General features: G+C 40.3%; 1 protein-coding gene across 1 annotated transcript in view; it reads right to left on the reverse strand.

Annotated features, from left to right (window-relative positions):
* Window positions 1-15,884, reverse strand: part of LOC140694800 (uncharacterized) — a 91,412-nt gene that overhangs the window by 34,944 nt on the left and 40,584 nt on the right. Inside the window, exons 6-7 of the mRNA XM_072957862.1 lie at window positions 2,139-2,260; window positions 884-1,108 (exon numbers count right to left, since the gene is read on the reverse strand). The gene's annotated coding sequence lies outside the window, so the exon portion shown is untranslated. The remainder of the gene's footprint in view (window positions 1-883; window positions 1,109-2,138; window positions 2,261-15,884) is intronic.

Consider the following 15,884-nt stretch of genomic DNA (forward strand, 5'->3'; position numbering starts at 1 on the left):
TTTCTGACAGTGGAAAATGGAGAAAACTTAAGTGTCCACCATCAAGACAATGATGCGGTAAATCACGGTGAGCTGTGGGCACTAAAGTTCCGGTGTTTCGGCGTGGTCCAAGGCCTTGTCCACAGTACGCTCCCACGAAAGGCGTCCTTACACAAGAGACCAAACCTGCATATCAGGAAAACCCTCTACTCTATCTGAAAGGACCGGATGAGTCTGGAGAGAGAGGACGTCTGTGATATATACCTGAGTGAATAAACCGAGCTGCAGAAAACATATAGTATGGCCTTATTTTTCAATAAAGCATATATACACACACATAGACATAGATTTCTCATATACGTGTATGTATGTGTTTATTTATATGACATAGGCATAAAGGTCATGAAATATATACTCCACATTGTCAGCAGTTTTTACTCTCAGGAAAAAAGGGGAAGGGATGTAGAGGACTTTTGGTACCACAACAGATCTCTTTTCAGAATTTCAGTTAAGTATACTTGGAATTTAAAAGTTTATTTAAGTCCAAAGTAAAATGGACGAGGACTCCACAAGACAGAATGCTATACTAGTCATTAAAAATCATGCCAGGGGAGATAGAATATTGTAGAAAAATGTGTAATAAGCCGAATGGAAAATGGAGGTCTCCACACAGTATACAGGCACACATTGCTCGCTGGTTTTTATGACAGAGGTAATACACACTGATGAAAAGAACAGAAAATAGATGTTAATGTGTTAATTATTATCTCTGAGTACTGGCACCAGGATAGATCCATTTGACCCTTTTTTCATACATTTATATTAAATACACACTATTTTTCATCTGAAAAATGCATTTTTAGATGTCTAGTACCACACATTGGAAAATTACACGAGTACTTACAGAAACAAATAACTAGGAGACACCGCAGCAGCGTCACAAAGTGTAGAAAGGGCGATCCTGAATAACACCGCGCAGTTACATAAGGACCCACAAAGTGAGAGCACCTGCTATAACAGGGCGCGGCCCCCTTCCATTTGTCAGTTGTGTCTTCAGGGCTGAGGCAGTTCTGAGCACGGCCAGTGTCAGTGCTGGTGTCTGGATGGATGCCACTGGAGGTGAGGGCACCTGCAAGCCGAGAGGAAGAACAGAAATCATCCTCTGCTTTTTCTGTCTTGTTTCTTTGTTACTTTTAAAGAGAGGCGGAAATAAGATAAACTGGATCTTTCCTACTGAAATTTCAGTAATGAAACCATTTTTAAAGTGATCACAACTTATATTCTGCCTATGACTGTCTTTTCAAAAAAGCATCATATTTATAAAATGTTAATTAACTCAGTTAATTAACTCCCTGTTGAAACATTCTAGTAAAGAGCATGAACTGCAGTATGTAAAAGAACCACACCTGCAGTGACTAGCTCAGCTGTCTTGACGGCAGTGCAGTCAGCCCCCACCATCCCGTGGCCCTGAGCTCCTGATGCTGGTAAGAGAGCGCGCTGCTGCCTCAGATGGAAAGAAAAGGTGAAAGCATTTTCTGAAATCTACAGCACTGACAAAACATAACTGATAAATCCCAGGCTCCTTTGAGGCTGTCATTTTCCGTTTCTGGCCAACACCCGTCAATGAGCAGAACCACCCCATTCCCGAGTCATGGGACGCACGTGGGCAGAAGTTTTGGAGAAATTTCCAGGTATAGAATGTAAACCAACTATACATAAAACTCTGAAAAAGAAAAGATGCAATAATCTGATTTTGGAAAACACTAAAATATTCTCCTAAGCCTTAGTACTTGGAAAGGCTGGGCTTCTACTAAGCCACTTATTTATTTCACAGCCAATGAGCATCTCCCACAAACCCTGTTTCCCTGTGTCTGCTGGGAGCTTCAGGCACATTGATGTTGTCTATCTTATAAGTCACAAGGCAGAGGCGTGTGTCTCACGCTGGCAACTCTCACACAGGCTCAACTCCTAGCCTCACTGTATGAACTTGGCCCCATTTTCTCACCTGTTTATTTGGTACCTGTTCTTCTGTAAGCTGCCTGAAATGCTTATTGAAACAAGTCAGAAGAATGAGTGGGTAGAGAAATGGACAGATGGACAGGTGAGAGATGGGCAGAAAAACAGAGAGTCTCCAAGAGAAGGGGAGCAATCAAAATTACCTATGCAAAACCCTCTTCTAGTCAGGGAAGGAAACCACCACGGAGAAGTGTGAAGAGGCAGGTTGCTTAGGACTGTTTCCTGGATTCCATGAAAAGTCACACCAAGAGATGAGAGGGTAGAACTCTAAATAATAAAAGAAAAAATCATGCATGTTTGAAAAATATATCTACATTATGTACTTTCTAAAGAATAGAGTCAAATTAGCAAGGCCCAATAACACAATCCTTGGGTATATACAGAAGTGAGAATCCCATCTCCAATCTGCAAGGCATCCCTTTGGAGCACTGAGAGTCTACAGGGTGCAGTCATAAAGCCATCACCGCAAAAGCGATGCTATCCTGCACTTACGAGGAAAGAGCAGCTGTGCTCGGTCTGCCTACACGTGTCTTTTACACCCCTCAGCACCTCTACGGGGGAGGGACGCCTAGCGAGCCCCATCTCTGCAGGACAGAAAACAAGTCCAAGAGAGGCTAAGCCGACCTACCAATTCTCCATCTCACAGGACTTGTCACTCCAGACCAGGACTCGAACTCGGACCCACGTTTGTAACCACAGTACTACCGTATTTTATGTGCTTTTTGTGTGTATAATACATTTGTTTCTGGCATGAAAGGGTATTTAATAAATGATCGGTTGTCTTGTCTATCTCATTAGTTCACAATCTTTATATTTTTGAATTGTACTCTTCCCCTGGAGAAAGGAACGGAAAGAGCGGGGGTCAGAATGAGGTGGGGCTCCATTCTTTATCTGTTGCCTCATCTCATCCAAGTCCCCAAACAGGGAGAAAGAGCAAATGTTCTCTTCATCATTTAAAGAGAGGGCTCCAGTGACGGTGACTTACTCAACCCCAAAACCAAGTCTGGGGGAAGGGCACATGCAGCAACGAGAGCAGTATCACCTGTAGGAAGGCAAAAAGAGCTCAGGGGATGGCTCAATGGGTCAGCCTGATTTCATTTCAATCGATAATACAATAGCACACTCTAAAAAAACTAGAATGCAATGGATTTCCTCTTTCTTGACATCTAGCAAGTTTCCACATCTCACATGTAACATTATCACGAACTAGTGAAAGGAAGAGTCCACAGACAAGGAAAATCAATGCCACAGGCAGGCTGAAACACAGGCTGGAGGAAAGGAAGGGAAAGGGCATAGTAAAGAAGAGGGGAAATTCTGGGAAAAAGACATCATCACAAGGACTCTCAAGCATCATCCAGCAATCATATAATCATTCTTTCAAGAGAGAGTTACTTAGGTCCTATTTTGTGCAACATTGTACAGTGGGCGAAGCAAGAGCACAGCGTCCATGGTGGCAGCAAGCTGCGGAGCTCCAATACACTTCTGATCCCGGTACCTTGCACACTTGTCCTCAGTATAAAGGCAAAATATATAGTAAAATAATCCAATGTAAACTCTATGCAATGCTGAAAAAAATTAAAGAATACCTAAATACCTGGACAGACACACCACGCACATTCCTGAATCAAATGACAGCATTCTTGGGATGGCAGTGCTCCCCAGAGCGATCCATATATTCAACGTGGACTCGATCACAATCCCAGTGAGTTCCTCTGCAGAAACTGACTATCTGCTGCTACAATTCATATGGGAATTCGAGGATCTCAGTAACCAAACCGTACTTGAAATAGAAGAACAGTTTGAGAGGACTTGTAATTCTCAATTTCAAACCTTACAACTGTATCTCCAGGTGAGATTAGAGGCCATTTTTAAGTTATAATTGTGTTTATCCTTATTTTCTAAATTCTGTACAACGAATATACCTGTTAGAATAAGAAATTTAAAAAGTAAGGTATCTTTTAAAACATGCAAACCTATTCATTCATTGGGAAAAAAATATTTTGACTATAAAGAAGTAAACAAATATCTAGTGAAAAAGGACTATTTAAAAACAAGAGTGCATTTACATTTTTTGTAAATTGGAAACTGAAAAGCACAAACACATCAAGTTTCTAGGGAGAGTGTTGCAACATATTAATTGTTATTTCCAAAATTCTAATTGAACAATGAAAACTCAAGAAAGAGAAAATCTTGATTGACAGCCAACTGCAAACACATGGAGAGCAAAGGCCTAGAAATCACAGTTCCTTTAACTCTGCTACTAACTCAATAGGAGAGGAAATTCCTCAGTGAGGGGACAGTGGAATCCCATGCATAAGACAGGATACACAGTACAAACTGCACTAGAATTGGGGGTGATTTCCATAGAAGAATTCTAAAGTTACAACATTGATGAAAAACTATAAAAACACTGACAGACAGATTAAAACACACAGTCATATATATTATATAAAAACATATGAAGTCTGCCCCCATGTTGCATAGAAATACAAACATATTTGTTCATTTATGGGCACTGATTACTTTATCCCAGGTAGAATATTTCAACTAAAATAGATAATCAATAATACACTCCTCTTGTCAAAACTAGTTGATAAGTTACTCTGCTATGTATGCATAATGTGTCTAAGATAGATTTAAAATTAGTGAAAAAGATTTTTGTATGGTTTCTTGAACCCTTCTCAAAACACCAAGCTTAATTTTAAAATAAATCTGAGCAGTATTTCTATATGATCTTTTCCCTTGTGAAATGAACAACACAGTCTGTTGTCAAAATTCTTTCCTTACAATGATTCACGAGCACCGTATACTCACAAAACTGCTGGACAGCAAGGCACTATCCAGACACTGTGACAAATCAAATGAAACACAAGGAAGACAGTGACCCTATTCTGCAGGACTTATAATCTGTTCCAACACCGGGTTTTTATTTGATTTGTTTGATTGGTTAGAAAAATAAAATCACTCAAGTACATTCTTCTTTGAGCATTATGTAAAACATGACTCTCTTTTTAGTGTCATGAGCAGGAAAGACTTGAGTATGAATTGATTAGATCAACTAGGCACAATCATCGCTGGAGCCTGTGTAATAAATAAGTACATGAGATCTAAAATAAACCTACACAGATCTCTGCAAGGAAAATGAAGAGGTGAGTTCCCCAATGAGAAAACAAACAATCAAGAAATCAAAAAAGGAAAACTTTTTCATTAATGATTCCAGGCAGTAGTGGAGCATGGTGGTGAAGATCACAAATGCTGGGGACAAACATGAGGGTCTGAAATCCCACAGCACTGGGTAGCTGTGACACTGATATTTCAGTGAAATTTTCTGCACCTCAGTCTCCTATCCATAGACTGGGGACAGCCACAGCACCCATCTCCTAGAACAGTCTTAAGAATTAAGTTATTTTTTATATAAAAGTTTAAATAAAATACCTCAGATTTTAAATATTACCCCAAAAGCTCAAGGAACAAAGAAAACAGTGATAAATTGGAGTTCATCAAATGTTAAAAATTTGCTTCAAAGGACACCATCCAGAAGGTGAAAAAACATCAGAGAGGAGAAAATTTTTTCAAATTATTTATCTGATTAAGTATTTGTATCTTCAAATAAAAGAAAAAACTCCTACAACTCAACAAGAAAAAGAGAACTCAATTAAAATGTGTATAAAGTATCTGAAAATGTATTTTTCAAAGAAAATATACAAATGGCCAATAAGCACAATCAAACGATGTTCAATATCATTAGCTGTAAAAGAAATCAAGTCAAAACCACTAGGAGAAACCGCTTCACACTTACTACAATAGGTTATAATAAAAAAAAGGTGTAACAAGCACTAATGAAGACACAGAGGAAGCGGAGCGCGCAGCCCTTGCTTTTGAGGATGTAACACAGGGTGGCCACTTTAGAAAACAGCCTGGCAGGTCCTCAGAGAGTTGAACATTTGGTTTATGAATGACCCAGCATTTCTGCTCTCTGGTCACACAAGTAAGAGAACTGAAAACAAATGTCCACATAAAAATTCCTACAGGAGTATTCACGGCGCCATTACTCTTCACAAACAAAAAGCAGACACAACACAAACGACTATCACCTGATGAATGGGTAAACAGTAGGGCCCAGATATACAGTAGAATATAATTCAGCAATAGCAAAGCATAGAGTACTGACCCAGGCCACAACCTGGAAATACATTGAAAAAGTTACTCAGTGTGAAAGAAGTCAGTCACAATAGACAGTTCCATTTACATGAAATAACTTTTTTTATATGAAATGTCCAGCACAGGCACATCCATAGAGAGAGAACAATGGCTGCCTGGGGCTGGGGGACGATGAGGAAGATGGGAATGACTGCTTGTGCATACAGGGCTTCCTGTTGGGGGATGAAAATATTCTAAGATTGACTGCGATGCACAATTCTGGGCTTTGAGTAAAAACCGCTGCACATTTTAATGGGTGAATTGTATTAAAACTGTTAAGGACAAAAGCACCTAGGGCCAGAACCTTCAAATAGTAAATGCAAATTGCTAACTTTTATTACAGGAAGAAGAAACTGCCCTCAGCATGAAAGCAGGAGATCGGCAAATATGGGTTAACAGAATTGGACAAGAGCATTTCACTTGAAAGAGTTGCTGAGTGTACACGAAATATTCAGAAATAGGAAAATCAGCTTGACATCACGAAGAAGCATTCTGCTTCAAATGCAGATCAAGGATTCGGCAAGCCCAGCTGCTAGAAATAACCAGAGAAGAAACCTGGTTCTTACAACAAGCACCAGAGCCAACAAGGAAATGGTGGTGAGGAAAGCAGGCAGCCAAAAATCTGGAACAGTTTGCTACAAATAATTTCTCCACTGAAAATTCAAAAATAAAATGAAAGTGATGCAATGCTGAGCTGGCCTCACGTTAAAGGGCTTCCTCTGCTGCTCGACAGTTCTGTAACCCCGAATGAGAGACTCAGGAGAATCAGCATGGCTCCTGGCAGTCCCCAAGTGACTGCCCTCCAGCACGTTTACCACCATCACATCTGCCAGGGTTGTATTGCAGAGAAGAGACCAACTTCTAAAAGGCACAGGAAATGTTTACCAGGGAAGAAAAGGCTGCTGTCAGTCCTGGGACAGAGGCAGTGTGAGCAGAGGCCAGAAGGCTGCAGGTGAACTGGAGCAGACCTGGGGCAGGAAGGGACCACGGAAGAGCAGATCTCAATTTTCTACTCTCTCTCCCTCGGGTAGGAGAGATAAAGCCTGCATCCTTCTCACCTGGAACTGTGGGTTCTGGCTGGCAGAAGTCTTACGTACAGGGAATGAATACTCAAGACTCTGTGGAAAAAGTCACGAAAGAGAGAGGGCGTAGGGACCCAACTCCACGAGCCTCTCAAATGATCCCATATTTATTGTGTATAATCAAAGGAAAACGTCATTAAAAGTTGTGTGATAGTAAGCAGGAACTTGGGGAAAGAAGGATGAGACAGAGATTGTAGAATCCACCATGAGTACAAAGGCTTAGTGTATCTTTAGGTAAGTCATGGGGTGAGGGGAATAAGATACATTCTTTAGACATGTGAATTACAAAGCAGACCACCAGACCAGCTAGGTCCTTGCTTGGGGGATAATAGAGTATCTAACTGCACACAAGCCCAGCCTTTATAGCTGTGGGCCTGGGTCATTGCTTTGCGATGAGCAGAGTGCTATCTAAAACATCATCTACGCAAGCAAAGCATTATCTCTGCTTTTTAAGGCAAGGAGACAGGAGTGAGGATGCACAGGCACTTGCTTGCAAAGCAGTTACTAAGCATACGTTTTCTTCTTAAATTTGACAGGCGGCTGGGGTCTGTTACAATTTGTTAACCCAATCATGGGCTCCCACATGGAACCATTATGGAGGACACCCTAAGGTGACAAATCCTGGCTCTGGGTCTTTTCCTGCCAGCTTCAGCCACTCTAGCAGAGTCTAGGCACATTCCTGAATAATGATCATACAGAACCACCCACACTGTTAACTCCTGGTGCTTGAAACTTAATTTTAGCTCTACACAACTTAACGTAGAAAAGTTTCAGAAATAAAAGATATCATATTTACTTTATATCTCATCATAGGACTGATTTTTCTGATTGCTCTAAGCTGCTTCTTCTTGGTAAAGCACCTAATTCTGCAGGTGAATTCAGTACTTTCTTTGGGCATAACTAGCCAGTTTGGGCTCGCTAACTTCTATTGGTCAAATACCGATACACTTAATTGATTTCATTGTTCATCAATTTCAGCTGGGAGCAGAGGGAGTGTCACTCTGTTCCTCAGCCCACCCTCAACCCTTATCATCAGCAACTCAGGCCTCCGGAAACCAAAAAAAGCTTTTGTTTCCCTTCTACAGTTTCAACAAACCCAACAGGATACATAAGCCTGGAGAAAGAATTTAACACAAATGTTAAAACAAAAATCAATAAACCTGAAGCAACTCCATCTCCGAATCATGATACACAATGACATGAGATTAAGTGTGTCAGGCCCAAAGCATGGGTGAGCCTGACCACCTGATTTCTATTCTTCAAAGGAAGGAAAGTTTTCCTATTTTTTATTATCACTCTGTCATTGTTTCTGATTAAGCCAAAAACTAGTTTATGAAATAATTAAGCATTGAAATAACAGATTTTTGTTGTATCAATTACAGAAGGCATTCAGAGGTGTTAGGAAAAACCACCTCTATAAAAAATGCAAAATTTCTTCCACTGTGAAGAACACGTATACAAAATGCAACAGAGAATTCAAGCTCTTGTGGAGAGGAGCAAAAGCCACAGAATCAAAGCAAAGTCATTACTATGAGTCAACTCAAAATTCACTGGACAATCATGTTCAATGCATTCAATGAAATTTAAAGGCATACTGCAAACCATACACTTAATGATCTGCAGGCTAGAGGAAGAATTTCTCTCTTTAACAGACAAGAGTAATCAATAGGGTGCCCCACCAAACAAGGACCAAAGAACAATCAGGTTTTTAACAGTTCTGATATATCAGCATTTTCTAAAGATCAAAATCCAGAAATTTTAAACATTGATTCACACCACAATGAAACAAGCACTTAAAAAAAAAGAAAAGAAAATAAGCACATAGAACATGTACATAGATCAATGAGAATTTCTTGAGACGCTGGAAGAAACAGGCTATAGTCTTTTACTTGAGAAATAAAACTACTTTTAAAGATAAATGCTAAAACACATTTCATCATTCATGTTGCCTTGAAAAATCTGAGGCACTTGTATCTGATTAGAAAAGAAATTCTGAGTAATAGTGTGTTACAATTCAGAGCCAGTTTGCTTTAGAAGAAAAGAGAAAAGAAAAGCTACCGTTTCTCATATACTGCACAAAGTGTGAAGTGTCTCCCTGCCTCTTTCTCCTCCCGTTTTCTAAGCTCATGCTTCCCAACCCTTCTGAAACAAGTATGAGAACCTCTTATTCCCGCCAATATGCCAAATGACAAAAGAAAATCAATTTATTTGTGTAAGTATATGCTTAAACCTTGAACTGGAAGAGAAAGATATCAGAAGTCTATATGGAACTTATTTCTACATTCCTGAAATCACACACAGAAACGTTCACACAGACACAGACACAGACACATACCCCCTGGATTACTGGGAAATTCACAAACTTAGGATTTCCATCTTCTAGAAGATAACTTTGTAGTTAGTTTAAAATACAAAACTGTCAGCTTTGGAAAGCCTTGATCACCTGCTAAACCATCCAAATATCAAAGAGACCCAATTAGCCTTCTCGGTAGAATGTAATTTCCCATGATGGCAAAACATACCCTAAAAAGTCCTTGATCTAAGTCTCGTGTTTATCACTAGCTATGATCGTTTTTAAGCACATTAACAGATTCAGAAACTTATGTCTCAACAGCATTTATTCTTATTGAAATAGTATACGTGTTCATTTGCCTATACAGAGACCAGGTCCCATGATGGAGTTTAAGAGCTATTTTGTGTATTGCAATATTTATTTTTAAGTGCAGAAAAGGAGGGTGGGTATTACTCAGTTGTAGAGCACCTGCATAGCATGCACAATGTCCTGGCTTCAGTCCCCAGTACCTCAAAAAAAAAAATAAATAAAATAAGGGCATATTTAAAAATGAGTAAAGTTATAAAAAAATGCAGACTAAAAACCACTGCAATCTAGGAGACACAATTACAATAAAAAAAAACAAGAGTTTCTATCAATTATTGGCTATTTGCCAATCGCAGAGACAACCAGAAATCACACCTGATAACCATCACGTGTGATTCTCAGCAACCCTACTAAGTAGACACGGATGGGAAACCAGGCTCTGCAGATGAGGAGACGGAGCTCAGAGGAGCCGGGGACGCTGACCGTCCTGCTTCCCGTGACACCACATCAGCCCAGGGCAAGCGCTGACGGAGCTGCAATGAGGGGACACCCAGCTGCATGGAACCTTGGGGCACTGGGGAGTCCCAGAAAACACTAAAAACTGTTCAGTGAAAAACCAGCTCAAATATAATACACTGTGCCACATTCTTTAAACAGGGAACATGAGTGAGACCTTTTTGATGCCTCCGTGTCCTTTCTGCCATCGTCAGTTACTTGCCCTCACAGCGTGACCAGTGATGAACTGGACCCCATATGAAGCACACTCAGATGGCAGAGCATTTGAAGCTGTTTTATGAAGTTTGTAAGACTCTGTCTGTGCCTCACACAGGCGGTCATCCATCACTTCTCACCGGTGTGGATGTACCACCTGAAATCACTCCTTTCTGCTTTTTAAAATCCCTTCATCTACTCCAGACTTTTCAATAGCAAAGAAGCAGCTAAACCACAGACAGTGGACAGCTTTTCACCAAATTTCTTGAACAGCCCATCGGACTACCTGGAAGCCCTTTACTTTTATTAAACCCACTTCCAGGTACTTCATCATTTTCAGATTGGTGGACTTGGCCTCTGACTGAGCTACTCAGAGAGCTCCCAGCCTCACATCCGTGAGAGGACCCTGCTGTTGGGAGAAATCAGTGAGAAAGGCGTACATCCCCCAGTCATGTCTGCATGGCTAGAAGTGCCACAACGTGCTAAAAATTTATACCATCATAACCCCTGGGCTCCCATGGACTGGTTTCACATTAACCAAACTCATGAGACACTGATGCAAGAAAACCAGAAATTTAACTTATTAATGTAACAGAAGATGTGAAACTATGAACCAGACTGCAATATCAGAGTTCAACCATGAGTATATGTTCTCCTCCACGGCCCAAACACGGGCAGGCAGTCACATGGCAAGTGTGGACAGAAGCAGAGCAGGAAGGATTTCTAGATGAATTCAATGGACTAAATTTCTGTTATACCAACAGATCTGCTGCCTGGAAAACAATTAATTCTAATCACGGTGCACTCTTCGTGGACAGTTGCCGAGACACGACTGTGAGCACCTGTGTAACTCTCCTTTCCCTGTCCTTTCTGGGCTAATTGATGCACAGACGTACAGAAATCGAGGGATGCAGATACATCTAAACACCCAAAGCCCATTCTGGGAGCCACAATACCATACAGCCAGGGTTAAAATACTTGCTCTGCCACTTACTAGTTCTGTGACCTTGGTCAACTTACCCTCTGTGTGCCTCAATTTCCACACTGTAAAACTGGGATAACAATCAAACCTTCCTTACTCGCTTGTTGAGAAGATTGAAGGATTCATTTCTGTAAAACGCTCAGAAAAGAATGTAGCACATTTTGGGTGCTCAACAAATGTCAAATTAATATTACAGTGGTTTACAAGTCTCCTTCCTAACCATCTTCTGTGTTTCCTGGCTAGACTAATACCCAAAGGATATTCTTATTTCTCCTTTTATAAACTCATGGGATGCACCCTTCTGTTCCATCCCACCACCTGTTTAAACTGATGGAAGGGATACCTCCTCCCCACTCCTCTGGGCCATGCAGAGTGCTACTCCCTTCACAGCCCTGACGCCTGGCCCACAGCTAGCCCTCCTCACATTAACAGATTGAGTTGTGATTCCAGGGAGACAAGCAGGGCATGTGAAACCCTTCCTTTCCCTCCAGTGTTGACTACCCTAGGGAAGCACCCTGGATGCTCAGCTGCATTGCAGAACAGCCCTGTGCATGATGGGGCACATTCTCTCAAGGGAAGGCTTGCTGTGGCCCAGAGATACCTGGGACAGGGTGAGTCTCTACTTCTGGGACACAGTATCATGACACTCATTTACCCACAGCCCTGAAGTTCATGGAGAACGTGGCTTCATCAGTAACAAAGAAGACATTTATCACCTGCCTACTCTTGTGTCATCTCTCAGTTGGCTGCTGGAGACAACATGTGTATAAGTATTGGTTCCCCTTAGGCCCCAACATATATGAAGTAACAAAAATTTCTGTGGCTTAACGTTGGTCCAGGGCGACTGTGTAACAGTTCTGACTCTGCTGATGCTAAATTATGGGTGTAGGAATTATGGAACCTCCTCAAATATCTTTCATCATAAAATCAGCTTTTCTTATTTTCTTGTTTCTTTGTAATTACCAAAGACTATAAAATGATGGCTGCACACAAAACAGCAGCTAAAGTTTATGAGCTCTCTTGACATACCCACTGTGGTAAACATGTTACATAATTACTAATTCTCACAATTCTACAAAGCAGATATGAGTGTCCCCTTCTCACAGACGAGGGGAAAACTCAGAACGAGCTGACTCAGGATCACGTGGTTCAGTGTCAGCACGTGCAGGCAAACCCAAGTCAAGAAACTACACCCCATCATATATGTACCAAATCAACTCCCACCAATTAACACACAGCGGCGGGGTCAATACTCAGGGAACTCAACACACCTTTCAGCTTTATGGTGCTCCAGAGGCAGCTTCTAGCTGTTTTAAAATATCCCGGCTCACTGGTTTCTAACACTAGAAGAAAAGCCCGATTTTGCCATTGTTTGCACAGCAAGTCTGAAATGTTCACAGCGAGATAAAAGAATAAAACTATGATATAAGCAGAAAAAATTTTCCAGGTAGAAAGACATAATGGACGTTGTGCTATTCTGAAGCATTAAGCAAAGGAATCAAAATAAAATCACATTGTTTAAGCCTTATTTTACAAACAGAAAAATTAAGACTGTAAAAAGTTGCAACAGCGCCACCTATGGCTAAAAAGATCTTCCAGGTTGCCGGGAAACATGCAACACAAAAATTGACTGTAAGATGAGAAACGCGAATCAGATAACTAGAAGCTTATGTAGCATATACTGCACTTTGCTTCGGGGGGATGGAGGGGTATTCAGTATTTAATCTGATATTGCTAATACTCCTAAATATAAACAAAAGACATAGGCTCATGGAACCTCATCTTAGAAGAGGAAAGAATCCAGTCCAGCCACTTCATTTTACACCAGGGGAGACTGAGACCTGAGATCTGTCCTCCTGGCAATCAGCAGCAAAGCTCTCCTAGGTCTCATGTCTTGCACTGTAGTAAAAACCAACAGAACTGTACTACGCCTATATTCATAAAAGTCACGTCTGTATTTTTCCAACAGTAGGTAATCTAAGTATCTTGCAAAATACTTCTCAAAGAGCCAGGAAATCATAGAAGGGTATTGAAATACAAAAACATTTATTTACATATTAAAACAGCATGAGCTTTATTCTCTCTATTAAAAAAGTGACATGCCAAATCAAAATTTTGAAATTTTAAAACCTGAAAAGAGTGCAGAAAAAAATCAAAATTTTCTTTAGTCACAAAAGAGAGGAGCTTATTCCCTGATAATAATCAATGTGGATTTTTCTAAACTTAATGGTTCTGGTCAGAATCCCGAGAAATTAAATGTCTGATGGATGGTTACACGGCAACATGAATTCTGAGCTGTAACAATACACATTCTGTGTAAATAATCTTCAAGGTCGTCTGCTTAAGGCAATTTAAGTAGTCCCTGTCTCACTAGAATGACACAGATTTCATTAAAGCTTCATACTGCACTTAAAAAAAAAACAATCCTAGTTACTTTAAGCCATAATAATGTATATCATATATATACATATTGAATATGCATCAGAAATAAGCTACCCTTTTTAGTATTCAGAGTTGATACTTCTAAACTATCAGTCACTGTGACAGCACATTTTTATTAAGCACCTCTACGGTGCTTTGTATACAAGGCGTCAAGCTCTCACAGTCAGACAAGGTAAACCATATTACTCAAATTTCACAAATGACGAAATATACTTAAGCCATGTAAACAACTAAGATATTCATCATCAGGAAAGAAAAGAGTAAGGATTTTACTTACAATACTCACTGACAAAGTTTTCTTTCATACTAAGACTACATAAAACAAATTCAGTGTTTGGAAATTTTTCAGTAAATAAGCACCACTAGAAAAAACAAGTAACATCATTAGCAACAGTTGGACTTTCAAAGACCACTTCTCTCTTGCACAATAATTATTTTAAATGTTTTGTTTTTAGTTCTCACAAAGCACTAAATTAAAAAAATATTACCTTTAAAGTCATTACCTGAGAATAAAACATTTGTGAAAATGTACAATTTTAATTTATGCCACTCTGCCTCTCATTCTCACTGGTGTCTCTCCTTTGAAGACCTCATCAGGCTGAGATAGCTAAAATCGGTCATTTATGGGCTCACAGGAGTTCGGGAAAACACTCAACGGGAAGCTGATTAGAGGAGCAATTGAGAATTCATCCTGTGCAGCCTGGATTCCAGCATCGAGCTAGCCACCGCCAGCTGCGTGTGATTTGGGGCAAGCTGACCCATCTCTCAATCCCTCAGCTACAAAAAAGGAGACACTGATACCTACAATCAAACACTTGCTATGAAGTAAAACATGAGCAAAGCATTTTAGCCTCAGTTAGGCGTCCACTCACAGCGAGTTTGGTCATTATGATGATGAGGATGGCTGTTAACAAATTAAGCTCGACCAAACAGGAGAAATCACCTTAAAGGAGAAACATTCTAAGTCCATGAGCATTTCCTTTTGGATGGACTGCAGAATATTCTATAGATTTTTTTTAATAAACCAAATTTTGTCCATTAATTGTAGATTTACAGGTTCATGGACAAGTCTCCAGAAAAATAATTAGAGGCCTCTAACCTCTGAAAATTAAGATGTAAATTTTAAAAAAAATCAGGGAAGAGATTATACCTCATTTGGGAGAGTATGTACTTAGCATGCATGAGGCCCTCAGTTCAGTCCCCAGTAACTCCATCTAAAAACTTTGTTTTTTAAGAAATAGAGAATTAAAGCAAAAGGATGGAGGAATACGGAAATTTTTAGAGACTCATCTCAGATTTAAGATGGGGAAGAAACCATCCAATTCTCAGAAGAAATCTTGAGGACTATGTAAACTGGATCTGAGATGTCTAGTCTTCTAACATTATTCATGAAATCATATTACCAAGTCTTAAAACTACCTGATAACCCACAGTGGTGATACTGATCATAACAGCTACCATCACGTATCGAGCTCCGGCTAGGACTGCTCTGTTCTGACATCTCTGCCCCTAAGGCCTCACCAGGCGGAGAGCACTAAATTCGGTCATTTATGAGCATCTCGTGTAAGTCCTCCATTTGTGCTTCTCACACTCCCCTCACCAGCTCCTCTGAGGGAAGCACTGTTATCATCTTCCCCACCCGCAGATAAGGCCACTGAGGCACAGACACTAAACCCGTTCCAGGCCACATTGGAATTAAAGGACGTCTGTATTTCTGCTGTTTTGCTTTTGACAAAGGAATCTGAGATATCAATTCAAAGCAGACTGTTAAATAATCAAGTCTGTCAGGTCTTCACCTCAAAGAGCAGATACTATAAATTCCTGTTGTAGGATGAGGCTGCTGCCACAAACTGACTCAGCTTGAAATTAATAT

The sequence above is a fragment of the Vicugna pacos genome, unplaced genomic scaffold, assembly GCF_048564905.1.
Source record: "Vicugna pacos unplaced genomic scaffold, VicPac4 scaffold_104, whole genome shotgun sequence".
Classification (NCBI taxonomy): Eukaryota; Metazoa; Chordata; class Mammalia; order Artiodactyla; family Camelidae; genus Vicugna; species Vicugna pacos.